A 10249-nucleotide genomic window follows, 5' to 3' on the forward strand; every position below is an offset into this window, starting at 1 on the left:
ATGGTCCGATTTTCAAAATGAAACATTCGTGAAATATTTTTTTCAGTGTACCTATTTTGAGCATGAGCATGAGCATGAGCATGGTTGACTGCCAATGAGCTGCTACTCCGTTATTGACAGATCAGCTGAAGTTAAACAATGAATCAAAAATGATCAGTGGGAGCCAACCATCCGTTCACTGTTTAACCCCTGAAGACCCAGACTTTAATAGTCAATACCGGCGCCCTCCCAAGAAGCCTGCAGTTCAACAAAAGGGAGGAATGTTAGTCCGATAGTTGAAGTTGCAGACTCATCAAGCACATAGTTTTTCGCTATATACTTGTTGATACCGCTTGAGACCGTTGAATCCACAGCATCTCCTTCAAGCATCACGTGATTATTATTTTTTTGGGTTAGTAGGATAAGGTATTGGCTTTTCGATGCCTCCCGAGCTACGATGCTATGGGGAGGACTCTAATAACAAACCCGTCGGCGAGCCTTCCGAGCAACGATGCTATGGGAAGGTCTTTCTAATTAGCACACCAAAACACTCGCGCACAGGTATTTAAATACTGAATAAATGTAATTTTTCATCACGATTACCCAGACGACATTGATGATATAGGAAGGACTTTTTTACAGTCATTTACAGTAATACTTAAACTTATTTTAATGCAACAATTCACTCGACGTCGTGCCTCCCGATCAACGATGATATAGGAAGGACTTGAGCAAGCCAATCAGGATGAAACACGAAATAAAATTCTTTTCTTTTCACACACAATGCCACATAATTGACCGCGCGTCACCACCCAACTAATTGAACTGATTTTCTTCTGCTTGTGGGCAAGCCAATCAGGATAAAACACGAAATAAAATTCTTTTCTTTTCACACACAATGCCACATAATTGACCGCGCGTCACCACCCAACTAATTGAACTGATTTTCTTCTGCTTGTGGGCAAGCCAATCAGGATGAAACACGAAATAAAATTCTTTTCTTTTCACACACAATGCCACATAATTGACCGCGCGTCACCACCCAACTAATTGAACTGATTTTCTTCTGCTTGTGGGCAAGCCAATCAGGATAAAACACGAAATAAAATTCTTTTCTTTTCACACACAATGCCACATAATTGACCGCGCGTCACCACCCAACTAATTGAACTGATTTTCTTCTGCTTGTGGGCAAGCCAATCAGGATAAAACACGAAATAAAATTCTTTTCTTTTCACACACAATGCCACATAATTGACCGCGCGTCACCACCCAACTAATTGAACTGATTTTCTTCTGCTTGTGGGCAAGCCAATCAGGATGAAACACGAAATAAAATTCTTTTCTTTTCACACACAATGCCACATAATTGACCGCGCGTCACCACCCAACTAATTGAACTGATTTTCTTCTGCTTGTGGGCAAGCCAATCAGGATGAAACACGAAATAAAATTCTTTTCTTTTCACACACAATGCCACATAATTGACCGCGCGTCACCACCCAACTAATTGAACTGATTTTCTTCTGCTTGTGGGCAAGCCAATCAGGATGAAACACGAAATAAAATTCTTTTCTTTTCACACACAATGCCACATAATTGACCGCGCGTCACCACCCAACTAATTGAACTGATTTTCTTCTGCTTGTGGGCAAGCCAATCAGGATAAAACACGAAATAAAATTCTTTTCTTTTCACACACAATGCCACATAATTGACCGCGCGTCACCACCCAACTAATTGAACTGATTTTCTTCTGCTTGTGGGCAAGCCAATCAGGATAAAACACGAAATAAAATTCTTTTCTTTTCACACACAATGCCACATAATTGACCGCGCGTCACCACCCAACTAATTGAACTGATTTTCTTCTGCTTGTGGGCAAGCCAATCAGGATAAAACACGAAATAAAATTCTTTTCTTTTCACACACAATGCCACATAATTGACCGCGCGTCACCACCCAACTAATTGAACTGATTTTCTTCTGCTTGTGGGCAAGCCAATCAGGATGAAACACGAAATAAAATTCTTTTCTTTTCACACACAATGCCACATAATTGACCGCGCGTCACCACCCAACTAATTGAACTGATTTTCTTCTGCTTGTGGGCAAGCCAATCAGGATAAAACACGAAATAAAATTCTTTTCTTTTCACACACAATGCCACATAATTGACCGCGCGTCACCACCCAACTAATTGAACTGATTTTCTTCTGCTTGTGGGCAAGCCAATCAGGATGAAACACGAAATAAAATTCTTTTCTTTTCACACACAATGCCACATAATTGACCGCGCGTCACCACCCAACAAATTGAACTGATTTTCTTCTGCTTGTGGGCAAGCCAATCAGGATAAAACACGAAATAAAATTCTTTTCTTTTCACACACAATGCCACATAATTGACCGCGCGTCACCACCCAACTAATTGAACTGATTTTCTTCTGCTTGTGGGCAAGCCAATCAGGATGAAACACGAAATAAAATTCTTTTCTTTTCACACACAATGCCACATAATTGACCGCGCGTCACCACCCAACTAATTGAACTGATTTTCTTCTGCTTGTGGGCAAGCCAATCAGGATAAAACACGAAATAAAATTCTTTTCTTTTCACACACAATGCCACATAATTGACCGCGCGTCACCACCCAACTAATTGAACTGATTTTCTTCTGCTTGTGGGCAAGCCAATCAGGATGAAACACGAAATAAAATTCTTTTCTTTTCACACACAATGCCACATAATTGACCGCGCGTCACCACCCAACTAATTGAACTGATTTTCTTCTGCTTGTGGGCAAGCCAATCAGGATAAAACACGAAAAAAAAAAAAAAAAAAAAAAAAAAAAAAAAAAAAAAAATAAAAATAAAAAATAAAAAAAAAAAAAAAAAAAAAAAAAAAAAAAATTAAAAAAAAAATAAAAAAAAAAAAAAAAAAAAAAAAAAAAAAAATCTTTTTTCCAGTGTACCTATTTTTTCTGAAAAGTCCTCATCGGTACCTACAACTTTACCAAAGACAATTCATTTGCTCAGAAAATTCCTTCAAAAGTTTACATACCAGTTTTTTATGGACAGCTGCCAAAATTGTATGAAGACTTGTATGGGTAAACCAATTACACAAACCGGCTTCTTTGGTCATAGGGAAAGTCCCCGTAAAGTTAAAGCAAAAAAAAAAACTAACTTAATCCACCAATGTGGTTGGAGCCTACCTCACATAATAGGGACCATCCATAAACCACGTGGACACTTTAGGGGGGGGGGGAATGGCGATTGTCCACGCTCCATACAAAACAGTTTTTTTTGTATGGACAATTGTCCACGAGAGGGGGGGGGGGGGGGTATTTGGATTTCCAAAAAAGTGTCCACGTGGTTTGTGGATGGTCCCATATCAACAATGACTGATATAATGGAATTGTTCAAAAATTTCATCTATTTTTTAGATCCGGAATAAAAAAGTACATAAATATCACTTAAGTGGTCATACCTCGAGACAGGGTTGCCAGATCATCAATGTTTTGAACTCGGTGGAAAGGTCTTTTGATAACCTAACCAACGATGGGTCGGATAGTGGATCCGGACATAGTTTACATACATTTAAGTGAGATCCGGCTTCAAAAAAGAACATCAATATCACTTAAGTGGGCATATCTCGAGACAAGGTTGCCAGATCATCAATGTTTTAAACTCGTTGGAAAGGTCTTTTGATAACCTAGCCAACCATGGGTGGGATGGTGGATCCGAACATAGTTTACATACATTTAAGTGAGATCCAGCTTCAAAAAAGTACATAAATATCTCTTAAGTGGGCATATCTCGAGACAGGGTAGCCAGATCATCATTGTTTGGACTCGTTGGAAAGGTCTTTTGATAACCTAACCAACGATGGGTCGGATGATGGACCCGGACATAGTTTACATACATTTAAGTGAGATCCGGATATATGCGAAAACACATTTTTACACATAACTTTTGAACTACTTATCGAAAATTCAATCTGTATAAAAGTCGATCTTTGGGACCCTAAACTAAGTCGAATGCAACAGGTTTGGGTCAAATCGGTTCAGCCAGTGCCGAGAAACACGAGCTTGTTTGTTGGTCACATACATAATACACACACACACACATACACACAGACATTTGTTCAGTTTTCGATTCTGAGTCGATATGTATACAAGTATACGACGTTTTTAGAGCAGGATTATAGCCTTACCTCAGTGAGGAAGGCAAAAACAATAAAATCCAGTTCTGGTTTTGGTAGAGAATTGGTCTCAATCAATATAATATTTCGTTTTCATCGCATTTTGTCGATCATAGTTTTCTTATTGGAGAAAAATGTTCAATTTTCATCGCAGCAAAATTTTCCGACAGATTTTTTTTATAAATTTCTTTGCTCTTTTTCAAAAAGGCATACATTTTCCTTTATGAAAAAGGCAATGGATGATGATTTTCTAGAAATCATTCATTCTTATTTTTGTAATCATGTGGTTTCATTGGTAACGACAGCCTGTTTTCACATTTCCTATTTGATATTGAGAGACTTGAAGAGGAGTTAATTAAGATTGTTAGTTTTCATGAAACGTTTTAAATCAAGAATACTTACAGAAAACTACGTGTCCTTATGTTTCTAAATATCACTCAACTTATTGTAAAATATGTTTTTGCAATGTAAGTTGGTTTGTTTCGTTAATGGTTGGCATGGTAACCATGGTATATCTAATTCTATTTACCACATTCAGATGGCATTTTTTCGCGTCTAGCATCTCTTTTTGAAAAATGAGGATTGTTCATTTACACCCTAACCAAAACTCATACCTAATTGGCTGAGTTCGTTATCCCACTTTCTCATACGAATTTTTGAGTGTAACAATACTACGGTGGAGCAGACGTGTGTCCTTAGATTGGAGCTTAGCGCGTTTTTGACGGTGTTTTTTAAACTTTCGCCGATGGCCATGGCGACGGCCACGACGGCGGAGAGTGAGTGAGAGTGAGGATGGAAGGCCGTACTACTGGAACGCGGCCTTGAGGAAAAGTGTGTGGGAGAAACCGGACGGGTTTCAACCCAAGACGCAGGCGGCGACGGGCATGGAGGTGGAAGACTCCGAAGGAGGAGGAGAGGACGGGGGCGTCCAAGCCAAAGCCGCCAGCATGGAAGAAAGACAAACAGATTCCGGCAGGAGCCGTGTTTACCGCGGCGGATTTTCCTCCACTACCTGGAGCGGTGCCGTCCTTCGAGCCGGGAGATAAACATCCTCGTCCTGCAGGAAGAAGTAGCGAAAATACTGGCGCCGGCGCCGGTGCAACCCCGAGGGAGCAACAAGGTGAACGGAAGCTGTACAGCGAGTCGGAGCTGTGGACCATTTTTCGAGAATACAGAGTTCTCTTGAGGCAGTGCAAGACACCCGAGGAACAGATTGATGTGATCGCACACTTGTTGACACATGGCACGAGAAAATGATCATCTTCTTTTTATTTTTTTTTGTATTTTTGTACTATCGTTCTTCGGTCCTAACCTGGGCGCAGCACCTAAAAGGACCTAATAAAAATAAGTTATGAGAAAAAAATGCTACGGTGGAACAATGTTACGGTGTAACGAATATAACGGTGAAACAATATTACCGTAACACAATGTTACGGTGTAAACATTCAACGATGTAACAATGGCACGGTGTAACAGATGGGTAATTCTCAACCAACTCACACAAAATCGGTAGAAGTTGCCCCTTTCATAAATGATGTCCCTTATCACGAATCTGAGCCCCATTTTCTATATTCGAACAAAGTTTTAAAAATTGTGCCATTTTTCGTCACTCAGCTGTAAAACATTTTTGAACACGTAATTTTAAGGGAAATTGATTTTCCTATTTGAATCTGTATTAATTCAGAAGTGTAATTTTTTTCTTTTAAAACACAAAAAAAAATTCGTGTTTTTTTCTAACTTTACAGGGTTATTTTTTAGAGTGTAACAATACTCTTCAAAGTTTGAGAGCAGACCAAATTTTGATATAGGGGAAAGGCTCGTTTGTTTGACAGGTTAAGCACACGCTTCTAACTCCATCCAATTTGCTGATTTTAACTATTTGTTGATTTAAATTTGCTTGCTCTACCGCAATAGATCAACTCAATGGTCGCAGTGGTTCTAAAAAAAAAAACTTGCTTGCTCACATCCTATTTAGCTATTTATCACTCGATTTCAGTTGAAAACGCTATTTATGAGCTGTAATTGAGCATGAGCATGAGCATGAGAGAACACCCATGGTTGCTCCCCCCGTTGCTGAACAGAATCGTAATATCTGGAGCAACATTTGAAAGGGGCGGTCATTCATTACTCTAACGGCCTTTCATTACAAGCGTTTAAATGAGACGAAAGGCCGTAAGAGCATTGTCTCTTTCCGTCCCTTTCAAATGTTGCTCCAGATATCCTTTCAGCATGATCGATCATAGGCTTGAACGATCTAGTGGTGTTTTCCTCATCAACAGCATGTATGAATGCTAGGTCAGTTGCGAATAGGTAACAGTCTTTAGCCACGAACGGCTCCCGCCATGTCAGTTTGTAGATCTCGATTATAAGGGACGGGAATGTTAGTTAGCGTAGGTTGCTACTTGGGCAGCTGGTTTACCCTGAGCTTACACCCCACAAGCGCCAGGAACCTTGTTATTTGTTAGTAAGGTAGGGTATTTGGCCAGGATTCACCATAGAAGATGATGATGCGACCCAAAATCAATGTGTTTGTTCAATGCGTTTGTGTATTAATCTCATTAATCTCAAGGTGAACAATCGGATGCTGCGAATGAGACATTTCCTGTGTAACTGTTGTTAAATTTTAAATGAAATGGTTTAGACAGCCGGCTGTGGAAAGATTTAGCCAAATAATGTTTATTTATAGAATGAGGTGTTAAACGCATTGCTGCAATGATAGTGTGGACTGATTTTTAATTATATAATCATTTAATTTATAAATTTGTTACTGAATAAACGCGACGAACTCAACCGTCAAGGCGTCATCCATAAAGTATGTCACGCTCTAGAGGGGGAGGGAGGTTTGAGCAAGTGTGACATTACGTGTTATAAGTAAAGAAAAGGCGTGACAAGGGGGGGGGGGGTCTTAACTCTGCATACAAACATAACCATCCACATAATGCATAATTGAATCCTAATCACTGAAAAAAATGACGCTCGAAACACGAATAATCCTGCAGAGCGTGCGCACTGCTCCACCGTCTAAAATCGACTCCACACAAATAATTATACGGGGAAAAAAGACGACGAAAACGGCCACGACGCGCACTTAAAAATAATTTTATGCCTAACAGCCGACTGTGGAAACCTTGAACTAACTGAAAGAGCATATTACTATGTATGATACACAAATTAAAAACAAAACGTGTCCTTAGTCAATACGACCTATTCTTTACTATTTATGAGCTGTAATTGAACGCCAAAGTGCTGATATGGCAACATTAAAGGCACGATAGAGTTAGAAGCTAATCCCCTATAAACATAAGTGGTTTGCTTGTTATCATCACGAGTTACCACGATTTTGCGAAAACAAAGTTTGGAAGTTTGGCTCAACCAAACCACAAAAAAGTAATGTTTAACAAAATAGCAGAGAATAATGTATACCATATCACGTAAATATATTCAAGTCAAAACAAAGAAAACTACATCGAATGGTCATATGTTACGTGTTTGAGTCTAATAACAACCATTACAGAGGTATTAGGTAGCATTTGATCTTTGTGCGAGCTCAAACGAAAACCATCAATTGGCGGCAATAAAAAATAACACAATAAATCAAATATTCAAATTACTGCTCACATTCTGTTGTATCCTTTATGGTTCTTTTCGTGCACATAATCACGCGCTAACATGGCACCTCACAAGCGTTGATGTCGCCAGATGACTAAATTCTCATCATTATGCAAGGTGCAGCAACTTGGCGAACGAAGTTTTCCTCCCCTAGCTTGTGATAATTAATAAAGAAAAAAAAAACAGTTTTTGTCATATATTGAGTAATATTCATTTACAAAAAAATCATGCACGATAATTGATCTCTACATGTCTCAATTTGACCTGCATCTGTTACTGTCCCACAATTAGTTACGCGTTATTTAACCTGTGCATGATGTGTTTTAAGCGCACGAACGATACCAGTCGATAATTAATTCAACAACTGAAATTGCTTTATTAGTATTGCAATATTAATGAAAGTATGAGGCGGATATAATGTTCTTTATACAAAAGAGTGCTTTGCAATAATATATTTCAGAAAAAAATGTCATGATTCTTGAAGATTGTGTGATTCTCTCATTCACTGCGTGCTTGTTGCATTCACACTTTTTAAGCAAACAATTTGTGTGAGTGCATGTATTTCTTCTTGAAGTGAAAATATATAAGATTTCAAAATTGCGTTCTCTTGTTCTAGAAGGGCAGCTTTCAAGGCAATCTGAAATGTAGTGAAAATAAAAAGATGATATGTTTCTAAATTAACTACAAATTAGCTTACTCTATCTTCTCGAATTTTTCGTGCATCTCGAGACTTTTTTGCAGCTTCATTGTTACGTTTCCGCTTCTCAAAGTATTTTTCATCTTTTTGGGACTGCGGTATTGGGTTCTTCTCGCACCGTTGTTTGCGTCTGAGGCATTTGAGTGGGAACAATACAGGATATGGTTCCGATGCCGCGTGTGTCCCTGGTCCGTGAGGAGCTTTAATGCCTGTTTGATTAGAGCAAATTTGTTTAGACTGAATAACCCACAAAAAAATTAACGAAAAAAGTTCTGAGACATATCTTTTCATAATCAGTCCGTATGTATTATTATTTCCGGTACTTAGATGAGATGTACTCTCAAATAGTGTGTTTAAAATAATATAAACTTAAATCGTTTTTAGCAATAGTACACGAACAGTTTTTGTTGTTTATTCTTTATTTCTGGCAGCTCTAAGTTAGTTTTTAAAATATTTACCATCAAGCATTATAAATCGAATTTCTCGGAAAGTACTGAATTGTCGCACACAGACGATAATATTTGTAATTGTAATATATTTGGTAACGATATCCTGTTAGTTTACACTTTGTATCAGGGCAGGAAAAATCAGTACAAAGTATAAAAACGATACCATTTTAAACAGCCCTGCTTTTGCCTCTAGGATATTCATTATTAAACACAGCAAAAATTACGATGTTAAAATTGCATGAAAATGCATGAACATAACCTTTGTAAACAAGGATACAGCGTCCTCAAAACTGTTCTAGAACGTGTTTTTTGCTCTTAAATTACATTTTAGACCAGTTTTGATCACGCTGTATCTAGCACAAAACTCTCTTCGGGAAAGTTGTAGAGCATTTTCCAGTGCATCCGGATATGAATCCGGTTTTAGTACTGCGTAAAACTTGAATTAATATCAAAATCCTAAAAATGGTTTTTCCCATACAAATTCCCATATAAAATTGAATTGCTTTGCTCAAAGTGACGACTTAACCAATCGTTAATAAACTTTGGGGAGTTGTTTAGGACCCCAAAAGGAACTGACAAATTGCTGTGTTGGAAAATAGATTTTGATATTACACTCTAATGGGTCATTCACTCCCGTAACAACCGTTAGAATATTAACTGGTTACACGGTGTGTTTTTTAGAACAAACTAATGATAAAAAATATATATATGAGCTTTACTATTTAGGCCGTTGCAAATATTTTTCAAAGTTTATGTAACCCCCCCCCCCCCTTCAAAATTGTTCCAAAAAATCAGGGGGCAAAAAAATATTTTTTCAAAAAAATATCAAATTTTCAATAGAAATAGAAGTCTAATCAACTGAGAATAATCTTAAATGCCTTGTTTGCATTGATAATCATAATTAACATGTTTGGACTCGTTTAAAAATATTTTGGACTTTTATGAAATTTCAATGTACAGCACCGCAAAACTTTTTTTTCGCGCAAAAATAAAATTTTCGCCAGTATTTAGAAATTTTGGAAATTAATTATTGCAAAACAACTGGACAGGTGTATGATGCATCTTAAAACACTTTTTTCATTCAAATGCTGACACCGTGGCCTGTAATTTCAATTTTTAGCTTTTTTTTATTTTTTTGCCCTCCCCCTCGACTTTGACCAGAGTCGAGGGACATAAACTTCAAAAAATATTTGCAACGGCCTTACTGATGAAATACATAAAAAATGTGATGAGATACATATTTTAGCTAAATAATTATTTATGTTACAGCCAGACCTTTGAAACACTGTTTTTTTAAGTTTTTGAATATGTGA

The 10249-nt window shown here is 37.8% G+C and overlaps 1 protein-coding gene across 1 annotated transcript in view; it reads right to left on the reverse strand.

Moving 5' to 3' along the window:
• LOC120419393 (uncharacterized) overlaps positions 1-4657 on the reverse strand; it is a 32157-nt gene extending 27500 nt beyond the window's left edge. The window contains exon 1 of the mRNA XM_039582065.2: positions 4584-4657. The gene's annotated coding sequence lies outside the window, so the exon portion shown is untranslated. The remainder of the gene's footprint in view (positions 1-4583) is intronic.
• Between the last annotated feature and the right edge of the window lie 5592 nt (positions 4658-10249).

This window comes from Culex pipiens, chromosome 2 (assembly GCF_016801865.2).
Source record: "Culex pipiens pallens isolate TS chromosome 2, TS_CPP_V2, whole genome shotgun sequence".
In the NCBI taxonomy this organism is placed as follows: domain Eukaryota; kingdom Metazoa; phylum Arthropoda; class Insecta; order Diptera; family Culicidae; genus Culex; species Culex pipiens.